The following is a 20,274-nucleotide window of genomic DNA, read 5'->3' on the forward strand; positions in this document are numbered from 1 at the left end:
GAATATGTGAAGCAGCTAAGATGGGTGCTAAGTTCTAAATCAGGTCTTAACTGGTAAGCTAGTGGTCAGCCTGTGGGTCGTGACCCCCTCTGGGTGGCATGTCAGATCTCCTGCATGTCAGACATTTACAGTACAGTTTATAACAGTAGCAAAATTATAGTTCTGAAGTAGCAGTGAAAGAATTTTATGGTTGGGCAGTCACAGCGTTAGGAAGATTGAGAATCACTTTACTAAACCATTTCTCCAACCCCATCTCTTCTAAAATCTTAAAACCATACTTTATTGTATGTATAGAAATACAGTTTATGTGTTAAATGCATGTTAAATAATCTGATAGAATGATTCATTCTTTGAAACAGTGTCACTATATAGCCCTGGATGGCCCAAAACTCAGTAGTAAGACAGGTTGGCTTTGAGCTTGCTGTCATCCTCCTGCCTCTGGGTAGTGACGAGAGTAGCATGAACTACCACACATGGTTTCTTAGGCCAAATTCTGAAGAGATCCTGAATGGTTGTTGGTCAGCTCCTCCGACCAGGTGGTCCAGTCAGCTGTGGCTAAGCAGAAATGGAGCACATCTTCAATGGCCTGGTCCCTGAAGGGATGTATAGGCAAAGTAGGAAAAGCATGCTAAGTAATCTATAGGTTAGTTTCTAGTATGGTTGCTTGGCTGGGTCAATCACTGTACCCCAGAGAGATGTCCAGTCTCTGTTCCTGTAATCCCTGTAGAATGCTAACTAATAAAGCCACAGTTGCCTTCAACCTCTCTCACTTCCAAAACAACAGACAGAGAGACTAAGATTTATTTTACAAGCTTCAAGGCACTGGAGCTGGGCAGATAGCAGCCCTCTGAGCTAGTTAGCAATCCCTCAGCTATACAACCCAACTTACGTTCTGAGCTGGATCTGCTCCATCAGGCCATGGCCTCTTTATCCATCCTCTCTCCTTCTCTCCTCTGCTCTCCCTGCCTTGTTGTCTCCGGACCCCCAACTCTGGGAATGTAAACTCTACCTCCTTCTCTTCTGCCAAGACACAGGCTTCAGCATTAACCAATCAACTTTAAATTAGGTCGAGCAAGGTTTACATAATAAAGACAGGTGGACATGAGAAGGCACTCCTTTGGGTAGCAGCGAGACCTTAGCATTAGAACACACGGCACCAGGCCCCAACCCCCAACAAATCCTCCACCACAGAATCCCAAAGTTGCTTCTGATGTCACAGGAAATCTTCAGATACACAAAAGTGGCTCATCAAAAAGAGGGAAGCCACCACAAATTTAGTTGTTTCTCTACTTCTTCAGGGTTCTAGGTTGTCATTTGGTTGGTCACTGAAGACCTGTGTGGTTTCTGGAATGGTCTGGACATCTCTTATGGTCTTGTTTTTTGTATCCACTGCCTCTCCATGCCTGTGTCTCTCTTGGATTTGACTCCCTAACCTTCCACAAAAATGCATCTGTACTCACATTTCCCCCCAGTATTACCTCTCCCTCTGGCACACTCCTGCTCCATAATATTCTATTCCTGCATGAACCAATTCAGAACATTGGCTTTGAACTTGTAAAGCTGAAAAAGCAGACACAGAAATAGCTAAGTCCCTAAGCTGTGAGGTCCCCTGTGGAGACACATCTAAAACAACTGGTCTACCTTCACCCTCATAGCCACACTCACCCTCTCTAACTGCAGCTTTCACACCCACAAACCCAGTCACCTGGAAATTAGACATTGTGTCTATGCTAAACATAGACAGGCTTTTTCCCTGCCATCATTTCCTTCAGAGTATATGCAACATCTACTTAACCTAGGGTTGGTGTAACAGGTGACTCAGTTGGCGTGTCTTCAGGGGCCTTTAGGGGGCCCTAAGAACCTCTGACGTCATCACCTGCCACTGCTAGGTGCGTACCTGATAAGAGGACCTGCCTGTCACCCCACATTCTCTTACTCTCCTTTATCTTACACTCTCAGTTTCTCTCTGTCTGTCTGTCTGTCTGTCTGTCTGTCAGTCATGGGAACCCCCCTTCTCTCTCTCTCCTCCCACCTCCTCTTTCCCACAATAAACCTCCTTTATACCAGCTATGTTGCATGACACATTATTCATTATTATAAGACCTAACATTTACATTATTTTGACTGTTACACATACTCTGGAGAGGATTTTTAATAAACCTGAGAATTTCCAGTGGGTTAAATAAAAACATGCTACAAGGGACTTGAGCATCTTCATATTTTGATACACAGGAACATTCTGGAACTGATTCATCATAGACACACACTGAAGGGTGACTGCATTGGAAAGTTACACCGTGAGAAAGTGTGAGAGCTTTCAGGGCTGGGTTTGAATTCCAGCTCTTTCATTTGCTTGCTGTGGGAACCAAATTTTCTGAGGCTTAGTTCTATATGGTAAAATAATAATTATACTTAAGGCACGGAATTGCTAAAAAAAAAAAAAACTAAACAAGTGCAAAAGCAATTAGTGCTAGGGCTAATGCTGAATTTTAAAGATAATTTTTAGCAGTGTTAATGATAATATTTTCTAACCCATAGGAAATGGTGGAAAAGGAGGTTTGGGTGTGCCAGGCAATCAGCTCATCCTTTCTAAGAAAGAGGCTTTTTGTCTCCACTCCATCCGTCCTCCAAGGTCACTGCCACATGGGGGCGGTGAAGAAATGATGGCTATATTTATAGTAGCTAAGGAAAGCATACTTGGATCTGGAGAACCTCCCCCACCTCAAACCCTCTCCTGTAATAAAAGTTTAAAGTCTTTTCCTGAAGCCTGCCTTATTTTTTCTTAAACTACAGCAGCAATGTCATACTGCGGTTTTTTCTCTCTCTCTGCACAAATGCCACTGTATTAAAATATATTTCTCACTGAATTCTGGTTGAAGGGAATATTATTTCTAGGTCATTTTTCCTCTGGCCAAGAAGTATACAATAATTAGAGCCTTGTTTGTAAACAGGAACAAGAAATAACTTATACCCAAAGTACAATCAGTTCACTCTTTCATGAACTTACATATTTATGCGTTTGAATAAAACCTATGAATACTAACTGGCTCTTTATTTCAGTAAATGACGCTGTGGTGGGGAGTGAGCTGCAAGAGGGAAGTACAGGACACATAATTGAAAAATAAGATGGAGCCATAGACTTTAGATTCGTGTCTACTGCTGGGTCATTTTGTGACTGTAACTAAGCACACAGCTTCGTGCTCTGATTCCTCACCTGGAAAATTATGACAATAAGGTCATCTGGGAAGTATGGCGTGGGCATCTATTTTTAAAACAGAAGAGAACATCAACTTGTCTTTGGGACTTTTGAATCTAAATAGGTAAATATTCGAAACAGTAGTCTAAGAAAGTAGAAAATATCTATTTTATCCTTTATTAACAGAACTTGGAATATCTGAAGATGTGTGAGAAAGAGAGAGGGGTTGGGAGAGAGAGAGAGAGAGAGAGAGAGAGAGAGAGAGAGAGAGAGAGAGAGAGAGAGAGAGAGAGAGAGAAAGTCAGACAGACAGAGAGACAGGAAGACAGACAGACAGACAGACAGACAGACAGACAGACAGACAGAGAAAACAGCTTGGAAAATTACTCATTTCTGGCTCTTCTGGGCATGCCTTGAACACATGATTCTCCTGCCTCATCTTCCCAAGTAGATGGAATTGCAAACGTGTATCAGCAGGCTCAGCCTAAAGAAGCCATTTTAAATCTAGGGTTTCTTTAGATCATCAGTATTGACTGTTAACTTGGCAAAACAGAATCACCTGGGAAATGAGCATCTCAGCCTGACTTTGGGGGACTATCTTGATTTTGGTAATGAAGGTAGGGAGAGCCACCCACGCGTGTGTGCGGTGGCACCATTTCAAGGAAGAGGTCCTGGATTCAACGAAAAAGCAGGAGGGAGCCGAGTCCGAGGGTACCACTCTCTTCGGGCCGCAGCTGTTAGTGAACGGTTCCTCTAGAGCTGAAGCCATGAGCAGTGAGTGTGAGCGGAAGAAACCCTTTCCCCCTAGCTGCCTTTGTCAGAATACTTCAGAAACAGGAGAAGGAGCACAGACAACATTCTTAGAGCACCGAGGCAAAGGGATGGGGCAATAGGTAAGATAAAATGGGAAACCTATCTGTCCAATAGACACACTTTAAAATTACCAACCTCATTAATCACGCAGAAACCACAACTGGATCAAACCCAGGGCCTAACCTTTGTCCAGCAAGTGCTCTAATTGGTTAGGTGGGGGACTGAAAGCTGGATGACACTCATCTGAGTTGGTGAGAGTCGGGAAATGAGTACAGCACAGTGACCGTACAAGTCAGCATAGAAGGTTTTAGAGCAATTGGTGTGGTTTGCAATTTTAACTCTACCTACCCTGAGTGCGGCGGTTCTCAGCCTTCCTAATGCTGCCGTGACCCTTTAATGCAGCTCCTCATGCTGTGGTGACCCCCAACCGTAACATTATTTTCGTTGCTACCTTATAACTGTAATTTTGCTGCTGTTACAAATCATAACGTGGGATATTTCTGTTTTCTGATGGTCTTAGTTGACCCTTGTGAAAGGATCATTCAACCCTCCAGAAGGATTGCGACCCAGAGGTTGAGGACAACTGCAGGGGATCTGCCCCATCTAAATACCTTGAGCAGAGAGTACGTGCGACGTTTAGTGGCATGAGGAAGAACCTAAACATATATCAATAGGAATAACTTGTGGATCGTCTGTTATTCCCATCTGCCACGGTTAAGAAGAGTGAAATAGAGCCGGGTGTGGTGGCGCACACCTTTAATCCCAGCATTCGGGAGGCAGAGGCAGGCGGGTCACTGTGAGTTCGAGGCCAGCCTGGCCTACAAAGTGAGTCCAGGATGGCCAAGGCTACACAGAAAAACCCTGTCTCAAAAAAAAAAAAAAAACAAAACAAAACAAAAAAAAAACAAAAAAAGAAGAGTGAAATAGACCCCACACTGACAGATGGGGTAGGAAAAAATATTGTTCAGTCATTGAAAGAAGTTGTAGGATAATAGATGGAATTCGATCTCAGTTAAAAAAAGAAAAGAAAAAAAGGGCTGTGTATGGAAAAATATGCACCACACCAGTAAAAGGGAAATGGCAAGAGCCGAGGGATGACTTTTCAGTTTTGACTTTATATGCGTCTACATTATAATTTTATAGCAATTCTAAATGACTACCGTTGTTAACACAGCATGTGAATTTTATAGACAGGCTTTCACAAGACCATCTTCTTCAGCCCATCCCCCACACTGCAGTCAGCCACCCTTTTCCCTTTAGGTTCTCTGTCCTTATCTGGGGACGGTTTTTGTTTTGTTTGTTTGATTTTTAGGTTTTTTTGAGACAGGGTTTCTCTGTGTATCTTTGGCTATCATGGAGTCACTCTGTAGACCAGGCTGGCCTTGAACTCACAGTGATCTGCCTGCCTCTGCCTCCCAAGTGCTGGGATTAAAGGCGTGCACCATCATACCCATTGTTTTTTGTTTTGTGTGTGTGTGTGTGCGCATGTTTTCCTTTGCATGTGTCTGCACATGCCAGGTGTATGAGTAGGTCTACGGGCTCTGGTCAATATTCCTGTCATTCTCCACCTTTCTTTCTTCTTCTTCTTTTTTTGTTGTTTTGGTTTGGTTTTTTTGTTTTTGTTTTGTTTGGTTTGGTTTTTCCAGACAGGGTTTCTCTGTGTAGCCTTGGCTGTCCTGGACTCACTTTGTAGACCAGGCTGGCCTCGAACTCACAGTGATCCACCCACCTCTGCCTCCCGAGTGCTGGGATTAAAGGCATGCGCCACCACTGCCTGGCCTCCACCTTATTTCTTGACATAGGGTTTCTCACTGAGCGTGGATCTCGTTCACTCAGCTAGCCTTATATGTTAGCAACGACCCACCATCTCTGCTCTACAAGTGTTGGTGTTTCAGAGTACCCTGCTTTTATGTGGGTGTTTCTGAGGATTCTGGGAGAGTACAAATAGCAGAGTCCGGAGAGAGGAAAGGGCTTCGAGGAGACAGACAGAGGAGGAAGAAGGCTGCTTGTCCGTCTGTCCTGCTGCATATGCCATTTGCTGTTGCTAGACTGCTAGATATCCTGATGACTGAGATGGTATTTTCCCAAGGAACCCAACAACTCTGACCAGCCAGAACTAAGTCTAAAGAGGTCTACGTCCCCTACTCCTTCTAACATTAAGGAACCCCAAATAAAGTAGAGTTTAAAAAGTAGCTCTCACAGGTGTCAGAGTAGGAAACTCAGGCCCTTATGTCTGTGTGGCACCTAATTTACCAAGCCATCTCCCGTAGGAGATGGAGCCATTTTTATATTGAAACCTTTCCTGCTAATAATAAAAGATTATTTGTTATCAAATATTTGCAAAATATGGGGGGTGGGAATCAATGAAAATTAAAACATGAATCACTCTCTAGAAGCAAACTGGCACATACTTCGCCTTATTTCCCTCATTTGTTTCTTTTAAAATTTAGAATATTGGGAAAGGGCTCCAGAGTGCTGACCGTTTAAAACACCAGTTCTCAACCTTCTGAAGGCCCTGACCCTTTAATACAATTCGACATGCTGTGGTGAGCCCCACCATAAAAATTATTTTTGTTGCTATTTTTTGGGAGTAGGGGAGGGTTCGAGACAGAGTTTCTCTTGTAGTCCTGGCTGTCCTGGACTTGCTTTGTAGGATTAAAGGCATGCGCCACCACGCCTGGCTTTCATTATTTCATAACTGCAATTTTGCTACTGTTATAAGTTAGTAATGTAAATATCTGATATGCAGGCTATCTGATTAAAAAAAAACCTTTATGAAGGGTCTTTCCACCCCAAAGGGGTCGTGACCCACAGATTGAGAATCACTGCTTTGAAGGGGCTCATTTACATAGCATCTGCCAGTTCTAGCTTTTGGAAGCCCCCCCCCCCCCCCCCATCCATCACAGAACTGGTGGCGATAGGTTTTATTCTTTCTGCCAATGAAGCCTGCCTCCTGAGAGCCTGCTGGGGGAATCGAGGGCTATTTAAAGCTTTGGTGAGTAGGTAGAGGCTTTCAGGGTGAGTGTACATCATTGGCTAAGGTTAAGATGTTGGAATGCCTCATTTGCTGTACATGACTTTATAAGGAGAGGGTAAGTTTAACCTGTAACCTGTCCACTGGGCTACCTGACCACCTCAAGGGTGGAAGAGGTGGGGGCCAAAAGACTACACACATGCACCGGGATATGCAGGCCTAGGACAAAGTAAGGAGTGGGCCTCACCTCCTACCACTCTTGAGATGTGATTTCTGGGGTTGGTAACAGCTCCACCCTACTCCTGCTATGGACCAGTTTCTCCCAGTTCCACAGTACCCAGGTCCCACACTGCCATAATAATTCCCTTAGTGACTGTACAAGCTTGCACTCCCACCCCCAATGGAGGCTTGCTCCCTTTGCTCCACATCTTCAATAGCAAAGGCTGTCACTTGTGTTATTGATCTTAGACACCCTGAGAGGTGTAAGATGGAATCTCAGAGTCATTTTGATTTGCATTCCCCTGATGGCTAAGGATGGTGAACATTTCTTTAAGTGTTTCTCAGGCATTTTGAGGTTCTTCTATTAAGAAATCTCTGTTGAGATCTGTAACCCATGTTTTAGATGGATAGTTTCGTTTGGTGATGTCTAGTTTCTTGAATTTTTTATATATTTTGGATACTAGCCCTCTGTTAGATGTAGAGTTAGTGAAAAAATTTTCCCCATTCTGTAGGTTTGATGTTTTGTCCTCTTGACTGTGTCCTTTGCCTTACAGAAGCTTTTCAGTTTCATGAGGTGCCGTTTACTAAATGTCGATCTTAGTGCCTGCACTGTGGGTGTTTTCTTTAGGAAGTTGTCTCCTATTTCCTATTTCTCTTCTTTCAGGTTCAGTGCATCCAGTTTTATGTTGAGGCCTTTGATCTACTTAGACTTGAGGTGTTTTGTTTTGTTTTGTTTTAAGGATGATAGATATGGATCTATTTGCATTCTTCTAAATTCAGACATCCAGTTAGACCAGCATCATTTGTTGAAGATTCTTTCTTTTTTCCATTGTTTATTTCTGACTTCTTTATCAAAAATCAGGTGTCCATAGATGTGTGAATTTATGTTTGGGTCTTTGGTTTGATTCCATTGATCAACGATGTGTTTGTTTTTATACCATTTTCTTACTATAGTTCTGTTGCTTCAGACCTTTAGTAGGCCCCCAGACCTTAGCACAACTGACTCTGTGATGGATATGCCATTCAGCCTATAAAACTCAGCCTTGTAGACATCATCACCAGCCAAAAACCAAACAAAGACCTAATCAGTCAAAGTCCGTGTACTTCTGTGGAAGTCTCAAAATGTACTAACCTTGCTTTTTAGTCCCTGTTCTGCTTCTGGCTAGCTGTTCTTGTTAATTGAAGTATATCAACCCAGAACACAGTTTTTGTGCTTAAAACTCACCCTGCGAAAGGCTCAGTACTACACTAGGATCCAAAACATCCAGCGTAGTTGCTTGCCAGCTAATAAACACTTTCTGTTGGCTTAAAGCCATGTCCAAGCTGTCTTCTCTGGTTCCACAAAAGTGCAGCTTGACATCAGGGACAGTGATACCTCTGGAAGTTCTTTTATCGTTCAGGACTGTTTTAACTTTCCTGTTTTTTGTTGGGAATTATTATTTCAAGGTCTTTTTAAAAATTGGCTTGGCATTCTGATGGGCGTTGTGTTGAACCTGTAGGTGGCTTTTGGTAGGATGGCCATCTTTACTATGTTAATCCTACTGACTGATGAGCATGGGAAAGCTGGCCTCTTCTGATATCTCCTTCAACTTTTCTTCAAAGACTTGAAGTTTTTGCCATACACGCCTTTAACTTATTTTGTTAGGGTTATTCCAAGGTATTTATTGTTTGTGGCTATTATGAAGGGTGTTATCCCCCTGATTTCTTTCTCAGTCCATTTGCCATTTGTATATAGATGGGGTATTAATTTTTTTTTTTTTTTTTTAGTTAATCTTGTATCCAGACACTTTGCTGAAGGTGTTTAATCAACTGTAGGAGTACCCTGTAGAATATTTTTGGTTGCTTATGTATACTAACATATAATCTACAAATAATGATCCTTCGGCTTTTTTCTTTACTATTTGTGTCCATTCCCTTGATGTCCTTCAGCTGTCTTATCTTGTTCCTCATTTTAGTGGAATTGCTTTGAATTTCTTTCAATTTAATTTGTTGTTGGCTATAGGCTTGCTGTAAGTTGTCTTTATTGTGTTTAGGCACTTCCCTTGTATCCCTAATCTCACCAAGACTTGCAGCAAGCATTCTTAACATTTAGCCATCTGGCCAGCAGGCTGCTGTTTGCTTATTGGGTTGGAATCGTCTTACACATCATGGCTGAGCTGGTACTCACTATGTAGCCCATGCTGCTGTGGACCCCCATCGATACTCTTTCCTCAGTCTCCCATGAGTCCAGATTTATAAAGGTGCATCTAACACCTAGCCACTCCTTCGCCTTAGTTTTCTTACAGTTGAGTCAAAATACAGATGTCATTTTAAAATGAACTGCTGTAGTGAAATGGAATTCACAGGCTGTATAAGTCACCATTTAAAACACACACAAATTCTGTGATTTAAAAAAAAATACCACCACAGAATTATATAACCATCACTGTAATCAAGTTTTAGAATACCGTCTTGGCCAGTGATAAAGCATGTGTTCAGTATGCATAAGACACTGACTGGGTTCAAGTCAGGCATAGTGGTGCACACCTTTAAATCCCAGTGCTTGGAGGGTGGGGGGTAGAGCAGGTAGAGAGCTACGAGTTCAAGGCCACCCTGGTTTACATAGTGAGTTCCAGGATGGCCAGAACTACATAGAAAACAAGCAAGCAAACAGCATCAGGTTCAATCCTGGGTCCTGCCCACAAAAGCAAAGCAAAGTAAAACAAAACAAAAAAACCACCCAAATAATATTAGGTTAGTTTTTCTATTCTCCCCGGCTCCCAACAGCCTCATGACCATACCTTACCCTCTGACTTCTGGCTGTAGGTAAACCCACCCATGTTCTGTCTCTGTAGACTTTCATGTTCTAAACATCTCACATAGACAAATCATACCACATGTGGCATTTGTGACCAGTTTCATAAACTCAGCATGCTCTTCATCCACAGGTAGCATGTATGAAGACTCCGTTCTGCCCAGTATTCCCTTAGACTGGATAGACAGAACATTGTGTCAGCCATTTTATAAAAAAGATTTTTAAAAGATTTATTATGTATACAGCATTCTGCCTGCAGGCTAGAAGAGGGCACCAGATTTTTTTTTTTTTTTTTTTTTTTTTGTTATAGATGGTTGTGAGCCACCATATGGTTGCTGGGAATTGAACTCATGACCTTTAGAAGAGCAGTCAGACTCTGGTGCCTCACATTTGACCATGTCCCCTGAAGGGGGAGACCTGGTGGCACTCAGAGGAAGGACAGCAAGTAGCCAAGAAGAGACTTGATACCCTATGAGAATATATAGGGGGATGTAATCCCCCTCAGGAACAGTCATAGGGGAGGGGAATAATGGGAAAATGGGGGGGGGGGGAGGAATGGGAGGATACAAGGGATGGGATAAACATTGAGATGTAACAAGAATAAATTAATAAAAATAAAAAATAAAAAATAAAAAAAAAGAAGAGCAGTCAGTACTCTTAACCTCTGAGCCATCTCTCCAGCCCATGTCAGCCATTCTTAAGTTGGTGGATACTGGGGTGGTTTTCTGCTTTGGGTGGAGCATGTAAAGATGCTGTGACCATTTGTGTGTACATTTTTGTGTGCACATATGTTTCATTCTCTCAGCAGTGCATGCTGACTCACATCGTAATTGTATGCTTAGCTTTTTGAAGGGAAGTTCCAGATTGTTTTCCAACGCGGCCACACTGTGATGACACTCATACCAGCAATGTGGGAGGGTCCTGACTTCTCTCCTCTGTCCTGGTAACTCTAGCTGATGTCTGCCATTTGATTATTGCCATCCTGGGGGAGGAAGTGCTGCTCCACTGTGCTTCTGTTCTGCACTTTGCTGTAGTTCATGGGATTCTCAGCCATCTGTGTATCTTGGAGAAAAGGTTTAAACATGCCTGTTTTAAACACTGGTTTGTGTGTGGAGCTGCACACCTTTAACCTCAGCACTGTGGAAGCAGAGCAAGGAGAAGCTCTATGGTTTCCAGATTGGTCTACATGAGGAGTTCTGGGCCAGTCAACGCTACACATAATGAGACCTTGACTCAAAAACAAAACAAAACAAGACAACAACACACTGAACCAACCAATCAAACAACAAAACCCAGCACCCAATAAACAAATGATAGACAAATAAGTACAACTGAGCTGTCCTGTTATTGCTGAGTTGTAAGAGTGTATGTGTGTGTGTATTGTGGATACAAGTCAGTAGTTGACTTCCGGTGACAAGTATTTTCACCCATTCTGTGGGTGGTCTTTTAATTTTCTTCCTGGTTTCCTTTGAAGCATAAAAGGTTTGAATTTTGCTCCAGTCCAGGGCACCATGCTTTTGTCATTGACTCTTGTGCTTTTAGACTCACGCCTCAGAAGACCAAGCCTTATTCTCAACACATCAGAATCACACAAGATAAAGCAACTAGTATTTCAGTTTGTTTTTGTTGTTGTTGTTGTTGGGGTTTTTGTTTGTTTGTTTGTTTTGTTTTTTCACACCATAGTTCATCAGGGACATTTTTCCTAAACATTTCCTCCCAATTTTTACTTTAAATGATGTGGCTTTATCAAGGCTTAGGAGACTTAGCAAGGTCACACCAGAAGGCAGAAAACACTGCCTAAAAAAACCTTCAAGATGGAGCTGTGGAGCTGGCTCAGCTGCTCTTTTAGAGGATCCGGGGTTGGTTCCCAGCACCTATTTAGAGGCTCAGGCCATCTGTACCTACCACTCCAGAGCATCCACTCCCCTTTCCTGACTTCTGTGGGTGCCAGGCACACATGTGCACAGACATACATGCAGGAGTTTTTTGTTGTTGTTGTTTTAATTTGCAGCTATTTTTTTAAAAAAACTAAACTAAAACTAAACCCCCAAAAATATAAAGAAACATTCTGTCCCCAAGTTGATTGCATTTCCATTTTAAAAGCAAAATAGTTACACAACAAAAATGTAGACAGTAGAGAAAAGTGACAAAGCAGCCGTGCTCATTACCCTACATGCCATTATTATATTTTTCATGGATTTTTCTTTTGGTACTTTAAAAAAAAGTTTGTCTTTGAAGAATTGCAATCATAGGTATGGTAATATTTTTGTTTCCGTTCTTGGGGCTGGAGAGGTCTCTCAGTGGTGGAGAGCACTGGCTGCTCTTTCAGAAGACCAGGGTTCAGTTCTCAGCACCGACACGATGGCTTACAACTGTCTGTAACTCCAGGCCCGCGGATCTGACACCATCTTCTGGCCTCTGAGGACACCAGGCACACACATGGTGCACAGACATATATGCAAGGCAAAACACTCACAAACTTAAAATGAAAACATTAAAAAAAATACATTGTTACAGTTTTATCCACTGTAAGCCATTCCATGTTTCCCTTCTGTATAAACTACTATTTATACCAACTGCAGAACTTACTAAATGAATGTATTGTAACTTGCATACTTTTACTAGATAGGTGGATATTTTTCAGGGTCTTTTTGCTTTCTTTTTCTATTATGAGTAATGCATGGGTAAATATTTTTCTTGCTTGTAGTTGTTTCCATGTTTGATAACATTTCTTTCCTGCATTGCTAAATTGTAATTATAAACACTTTTGTGCCTCCTAATCCATGCTGTTGCACATGACTGATGATGATCCCCCCAAGGGGAGAGAACGGATGCTGTCCCCCACTACCACAGAGCATGTGGTCTAGGTTTCCTCCTTTGGGAAAACTGTAGGGGTCAGCACAACCCCCCGTGCAATGGCTGAGCCTTGTCCTGGGAAAGCCATCTTCCTGACCATGGTGTCTTCCATGCCAGAAGTATGATGGAAATATTTTGTTTATCTTCATTTAAAAAATACCTTGCTGGGGCTGGAGAGACAGCTCAGAGGTCAAGGGCACTGACTGCTCTTCCAAAGGTTCTGAGTTCAATTCCCAGCACCCACATGGTGGCTCACAACCATCTATAATGAGATCTGGTTCCCTCTTCTGATGTGCAGGCACACATGCAGGCAGAGGACTGTATACATAATAAATAAATAAATAACTCTTAAAAAATAAATAAAAAATACCTTGCTGACTTAATTGAGGAGAAGAGGGCTTCTTATTGTTTTAATCCGTTTTTCATTTTATTACCACCTAGGTCATACTTAAGGCATCACTTCTTAGATGGACTTTGTAGCTTTATTTCCTTTTAACTATTATTAATGTGAGAATCACTCAGACTTGTCATACATTAAATATGTAGCTACCTAGATCTAAACATTAATATTTCAGGGGATCCATTTCTTCAAAGTTTTATTTCAATGGGGAATTTATGTTTGTAACTTTGTCACAGAGATACAACTCCAATAAATTTTATTTTCTACCTGCTAAATCAAGGTCTATAAGTCAGGGAGAATTTCTTCTGCTGTAGACAAAAGAAGGGCATGTGAGGTGAAAAGAAAGATTAGCAAAAAGGCATGTTCAAAAGACAAGGTACTATTATGCCTTGATATTGTTCATGTTAAAATTTTATAGCCAAGTTCCCATCATTTTATATTCATCTTTTAGTATGTAATTATTTTAAATATAGACTATTATTCTAATTATCTCTAATTAAAAGCACTTTCATATATCAATGTATAGTCTAACAAAAAGGAGCTTTGGATTCATTCCATTTCATAATACAGTCTCCAGTTCTCTGAAGTAATTTTATATGTAGGCAGTAACTCTTGGGGTGTTCCTTTAGATAAGCTATGAATTTTAAAACTAACTCACATTTTATTTTATTGTCCTACAAAAATAAACGCTAGAGGACTTTTCACTAAGTGTTCTGGGCCTTCATTAAGTACTTTTCTTTTATCTGATTATGTGCATGCTGTTTTCAATGAATACTAACTACTCCTATTTGGCATTCTATTTCATAGTGAGGAGGTAGATTCACCACAGCCTAATTATCATTATTATTCCATTAGCCAGGTAGTCCTCTGAGACCACAAGAATGTGTCCTGTTATTTTCAGTTATGGTCAATCATCAGTGCATGGACTTAGTGCACAATTAAGTCAAGTCAGGAATATCCTTAGTCAGATGGGTCATTTGAGAAACCTAGAATTAAGAAAGCATTTAGGGCAATTTCAGAATATAGATTTTCTTCATTCCTTTTGAGAAGAACACAACAGAAATTCACACAACAATATCTGTTACCTTCTACCTGAGTGTGATCCCCTCCCCCGACATTCTCATTAAAGTATTATCCTAACACTTACAGGGCTGTGACGGTGGCCACCTATTTGGATAAAGACAAGGGTGAGTCCATCTTACTTTCTCAGCCTCACATCTCCTCCATTATTACATCCTTCCTGCCCCGTGGTTGGTCTCTTTCTTTCTTTCTTTCTTTCTTTCTTTCTTTCTTTCTTTCTTTCTTTCTTTCTTTCTTTCTTTCCTGATTACCACCTTAGTCACATCAAGGTCCCTGTTTGGGTTTCAATATGCAATGTTCCCCAGTGCTCATACACTGGGTTGTGAACCTTAACACAAAAGAGCCACCTCATTTCCTGCCCTTTCTCTCTGCTTCCCCACTGCAGATGCAATGTAACCAGGGCCTCATTACCCTACTGCATTCTTTTCCCACCCTGATGGACTGTAAGCCTACATAAGCCCTTACTTCATCAAATTGGTTCTTGTCAGGTATTTGGACATAGGAACAAGTAAAGTAACTACAGTAGTTTATTCCTCCTCTTGGTTACCCTTCTGTCTTCTTGTGCCCCATTTGAATACTGCCAACTATACAGCTCCATTCTTGGTGCAACAGAACCTTCTTTTTCTTTTCTTTTTTTTTTTTATTGTAACATTTTTTATTTTTATTTTCCTGCATTATCAAAGTAATTTATGTCCTTTATAAAATCTACAAAAACAGAAGGAAGAAAGAGAAAGTAATGGGACTAATTGTTATTTTGACTTCCAGAGGGAACTATCAAATTATTGTTCTATCTCCTTTATGTCTTGACATAAAAAAGCCAAACACCTGGCATGATAGTGCGTGTTGGTTCTCCTGTCACTCCAACAGTACAGACAGAAGAACAATAAATTTAAAAATCACTCAAAGCAACACACACACACACACACACACACACACACACACACACACACACACACCCAAACAGGAACAAATCAGGCTCACAGTAGATATGTTTTATATCTAATTGTTTCCGTTCACATTCACCATAAGCATTTTGGCTATAATTTGTGCAAAATTTTAAATATTCTATTGAAAAGACATTGGAGTATTGAGAAAATTAGAATGAAGTTTGTAGCCTTTTTGGCTACTTTATTGGGTTGTTATGTCTCCCACGCTTCTCCACCCCAATCCCTTCCAACCCCCAACACTAGGTAGGTGAGAAAGAAGGTTAGAGAGGAGAGGGGGCGTAATTTTCTTTAGATTATTTCCTGCTGATTAGGGGCATGGAGTTCCTTAGGGCAAGTCCAGTCCTCATCATCATAACATCTCCAAACAAAAACCAACAACCCAGCAATCCAGCAACCAACAACCCAGCAATCCAGCAACCCAGCAATCCAACAACAGCAAAAGCGGCAGCAGGAACCAACATCAACAGGGACCACCAACAGCAGGGGCAGCCACAGGGGGAGCAGCAGCTGCCACAGGCTCTCTTGCATTTACACCCTCTCAAGAGTCCCCAGAATTCCAAACGTACACCATCTGCAGCTGGCAAATATCACACCCCTCCTAGAGCATGACACGAATCACAGTTAGAAGCTATGGACGATCTGAAGCAGCCCCATATCTCACGCCAGGGATTCAAACAAAACCAAACCAAAAACTTAGTCACATGACAGAAGTGGGTTTCTAAAGAAACCAACATTCTCACTACAGAAGTCACTTACTGTTTTGTCATCTCAGCATAATCACTTTTGAAAGTTTTGATTGATTTCTGGCCCTCCCCTCCCTTCTCTTTCAAGCGCTCCAACGCTGAGCCATACTCTCTGCCATGACTATGGCTTTTTAAAAGAACACGCAGTAGGGCTGCTGAGATGGCTCAGTGTACAAAGGCGCTTGCCATCAAGCTTGGAAACCTGACTTAGTCTCTGAAATTCACACGGCAGAAGGAAGAGAAATGACTCTTGTGACCCAACAGGTATGTCACGGTATGTGGGCACACATGTGCACACACTCACGCATGCACATGCATGCAGACACAAATAGGTTTTATTTTTAAAGAGAGAAATAAAACCCCACAAGAAGCAGTAGATCAAATGTACACATATTTTGTAAAATAACATTCCCTGAGTATAGTAAGTCTTCTCTGTCTTTATGCTCCACATCCCTAAACTCAAGCAATCAAAAATTCAAACTATTTAAAAATTTGTTGCTGGGCGTGGTGGCTCATGCCTTTAATCCCAGCACTCAGAGGGCAAAGGCAGGCAGATCCCTATGAGTTCAAGGACAGCCTGGTCTACAAAGTGAGTCTAGGACAGCCAAGGTGACATAGAGAAACCCTGTCTTGAAAAAAACACAAACAAACAAACAAACACAAATTGTGCCTTAGACTCACAAGAAGACCATCAAGGCTGGTGGATCTGGACCCAGGGGGTCCTGCACAAACTGTTGTACCAGCCAAGTGCAATGCATGTAGTAAACCTAGACACTCTGTTCAGATGTAGCCAATGGACAGCTCATTCTCCACAGTTGTGGGGAGAGAGGGGACTGCCTCTGACATGGACTCTGGTGTCCCCTATTTGATCACTTTCCCTTGGTGGGGAGGTTTGGTGGCGGGGCACACAGAGGAAGGAGACCTGATAGGCTGTGGTCATATGGTGGGGGAGGAGGTGTCAGAGGTCTAGGGGAGGGGAACAGGGCTAAAGAGGGAGGGAGGGAGGGAACGGGAAGATACAAGGGAGGGGATAACAATTGGGATATAATTTGAATAAATTATAAGAAAAAGAAAAAAAAATTGTGCCTGTAGTGAACATGTATAAACTTTATTGGCATTGTCTCTTCAACAATAAATACAGCATTTACACCGCTTTAGGTGTTATAAGCAGTCTGGAGGTGACTTAAAGTGCATACAGGCTAAATGCAAATACTATGCCCCTTCATGTGGGTGATTTGAGCTTCTGAAGACTTAGGCATTCACTGTGGGTTGGAATGGCTGTTGAAATCAATTGTCTACCCATATTGATGGAGGAATATACTTGCCACATTCTGAGTTTGGGGGCAAAACAACAAACTGGACAGAAGAGGCCTTTGCCCGCTAGATCCTATAGTTTAGTGGGGAGAAAGACAAAAAGCAAACCAATAGGATAGCTAGATATGGCTACCATGCACACTGGAGAACCGCTGGGGTGTAATAGGAAACTGGGAGAGGAATGGAGACTGGCAGAGTCCTGGCTCACAGGTGTAGAGAGGTAGGGGTAGGGGTAAGGGTAGGGGTAGGGGTAGGGGTAAGGGTAGGGGTAGGGGTAGGGTTAGGGGTAGGGGTAGGGTCAGGTAGAAAAATAATTCTAAACAAAAACACTGCATGATTTTTTCCCTGGAATTTGTGGTATATTTCAGCTTCCTGTTTAACATACAAGTTTTTTTTTTCATTCTAAATTCATATCTTTAAAGATTTATTTATTTATTATGCATAGTGTTCTGCTTGCATGTACACCTATACACCAGAAGAGGGCACCAGATCTCATTATAGATGGTTGTGAGCCACCATGTGGTTGCTGGGAATTGAACTCAGGACCTTTGGAAGAGCAGGCAGTGCTCTTAACCTCTGAGCCATCTCCCCAGTCCCCTAAACCCATATCTTATATTTACTGTTATTCCTAATTCCTTGTTACTTTTCCTTCTCCCTCTCCACCTCTTCCTTGTTTTCCTGCTCTTTCTTTTCTTCCTCTTTGTGGAGACAGTCTTATTCTGTAGCTCTCCCTGGCTTGGTACTTGCTATATAGGCCAGGGTGGCTTTGAACTTAACACAGTCTTCTTGCCTTCACCTCCTGAGCACTGGGACTACAAGAATACACCACCATGCCTGGCTTGTTACTTTTCTTTAAAGGATTCCTAAATTATGTTGCTGCAGGCCTCAGGGGTCACTACCTACTGGTAGGCTGTAAGTGGGACTAAGAAATGAAACTCCCCAAAGAAGAAGGGAACTGAGTGGTGGTCCTCGGTTAGTCACTGGCTCTGCTAACCAGACATCTAATCTGGCCCACATACTTCAGAGCACTAGGCACCTTTAGGAACTGGAGGACCTAGGTACATGTAAAATCGGGAACGGAAGTGGGGGATGGGCTGAATATGCACATAATAAAATTTTATATATATATATATATATATATATATATATATATATATATATATATATATATATATATATATATCAGATCTGATGTCATCAGAGTGTGGCCTGAACCCTGCCCTGCCCCTCCCTACCCTTGTGGCTTGGTTTGCCGAGACCCATTCTGGGAGCTATCATCATCAGTAATTTCCCTTCTTCTGACACCTATTTCATTTTCCAACAAGTCAGAGACTTTGGAAAATGAAACTGTCTGCTTGCATTCAGATAAGCCCCGGTCTGTGTCCACACATTAGTTTATTTCTAACTTAAAGACTTTTGAAACCAGACCAATTTCTGCAGAAAGGGGATGATGGGAGATGACAGGAATTAAAGTCTGGGTCCTGCTGAGCCCTTAACATTCTTTTAGGGGAAGCGTTTTGCTTGGCAGACTCCCAGCCTGGATGCCGTGCTGAATACCCAAGGATGTGATAGCACTTGAAACGCTACACTGGATGTTCACTCGCTGGTCCAGAAAAATAGAGTGATGGCATCACTTGTTTTGCTACTTTTGAGTCTTATGGCTGAGATCTTTGGGGCTGCATGGATCCTGTCCTGTGCTGATAACCTGAATGGCTTTATATAACATCCTACTGAATGCACTTTGAAAACAGTTTTCAGGAGAATTAAAAACGGCAATAGATCATACACAAGGTAATTGCTTCATCGTCGTAACAAAGAATTTCTAGTGTTTTAGAGAATTATGCTCTAAATTTAGAGAAAATGTCTCCCTCTTGATTTTTTTCTAAGTATTTTTCTAGCTTTACAGATTTAATGTGTTTAGAAAAAATAAGAAACTTCACATACTGAGGATATAAATTTTCTAAAGAAAAACTCACAAGGTGATTACAGACCTTACAAATAAGGTTAAATCCAGAAAGCTGCTTCTGAAAATGGGTAAAGCAACACAGGTAGGAATGTCCTTCCCAGTATTATGCACTTCTGAAAACAAAAACAAAAACAAAACAAAAGAAAATAACCTAGGGGCTGGAGAGATGGCTCAGCAGTTGGGAGTACCAGCTGTTCTTCCAGAGGACATGGGTTCAATTCCCAGCAACCACATGGCAGTTCACACTCTATAGGTCCAAGATCTGACACCCTCACACTAATGTCTAGGCAGGCAAAACACCAAAAAAACAAAACAAAACAAAACAAAAAACCCAAATGTAACATAGGACCAGTAACATGAATTTCCAAGTAAATATTTACACAAGGAGAGGCAACTTGCAGCCAGGGATGCCATTAAAAATCTTATAATGAATAGAAAATCCTTAATAGCAAAGTGTCATCTGACTACAGCAAAACTATATTCAATAGCTATTGATGAGCATCTGGGCTATGCATGATTTAAAATTTTATTATGCTTTTCTGTACTTGTCAAGGTTTCTTATAATACACATTTTATCTTGAAAACTCAGTTAAGAAATATAGTTCATGAAAATGAACCATGAAGGATTGATCTGTTCTGTAAACAGTGCTAAAAGGTTTTGATGGATTTTGTTGACAGGGAGCCCACAGTCTTGTGTGGGATTAACTGAGATATAATATCTAGAATGAATGAGTCATGGTTCTATCTCTCTGTGGGGGTCAGGTCCCACGTGGGCTCTTATGTCCAGGGCCCTGTGTTTAACCAGGAAGAGGAATAACATACAGTAAGTTATGCATTGGGTGTATGCTGTAAGATCTCCAGTGAAGACCAGATATAGAGCCATATATATATGCTATGAATACCTGATAAGGAACCTTATATATTTATTTTTCTACACGTATATATCTTAGTGTGTTAGTCAGGGTTCTTTGG

General features: G+C 41.6%; 1 non-coding gene across 1 annotated transcript; it reads right to left on the minus strand.

Annotated features, from left to right (window-relative positions):
* Window positions 1-12,812: 12,812 nt before the first annotated feature.
* LOC127193458 (U1 spliceosomal RNA) lies at window positions 12,813-12,975 on the minus strand. Its single transcript, XR_007831113.1, has one exon. It is a non-coding gene; the product is annotated as a U1 spliceosomal RNA (small nuclear RNA).
* Between the last annotated feature and the right edge of the window lie 7,299 nt (window positions 12,976-20,274).

This window comes from Acomys russatus, chromosome 8 (assembly GCF_903995435.1).
Source record: "Acomys russatus chromosome 8, mAcoRus1.1, whole genome shotgun sequence".
NCBI lineage: Eukaryota > Metazoa > Chordata > Mammalia > Rodentia > Muridae > Acomys > Acomys russatus.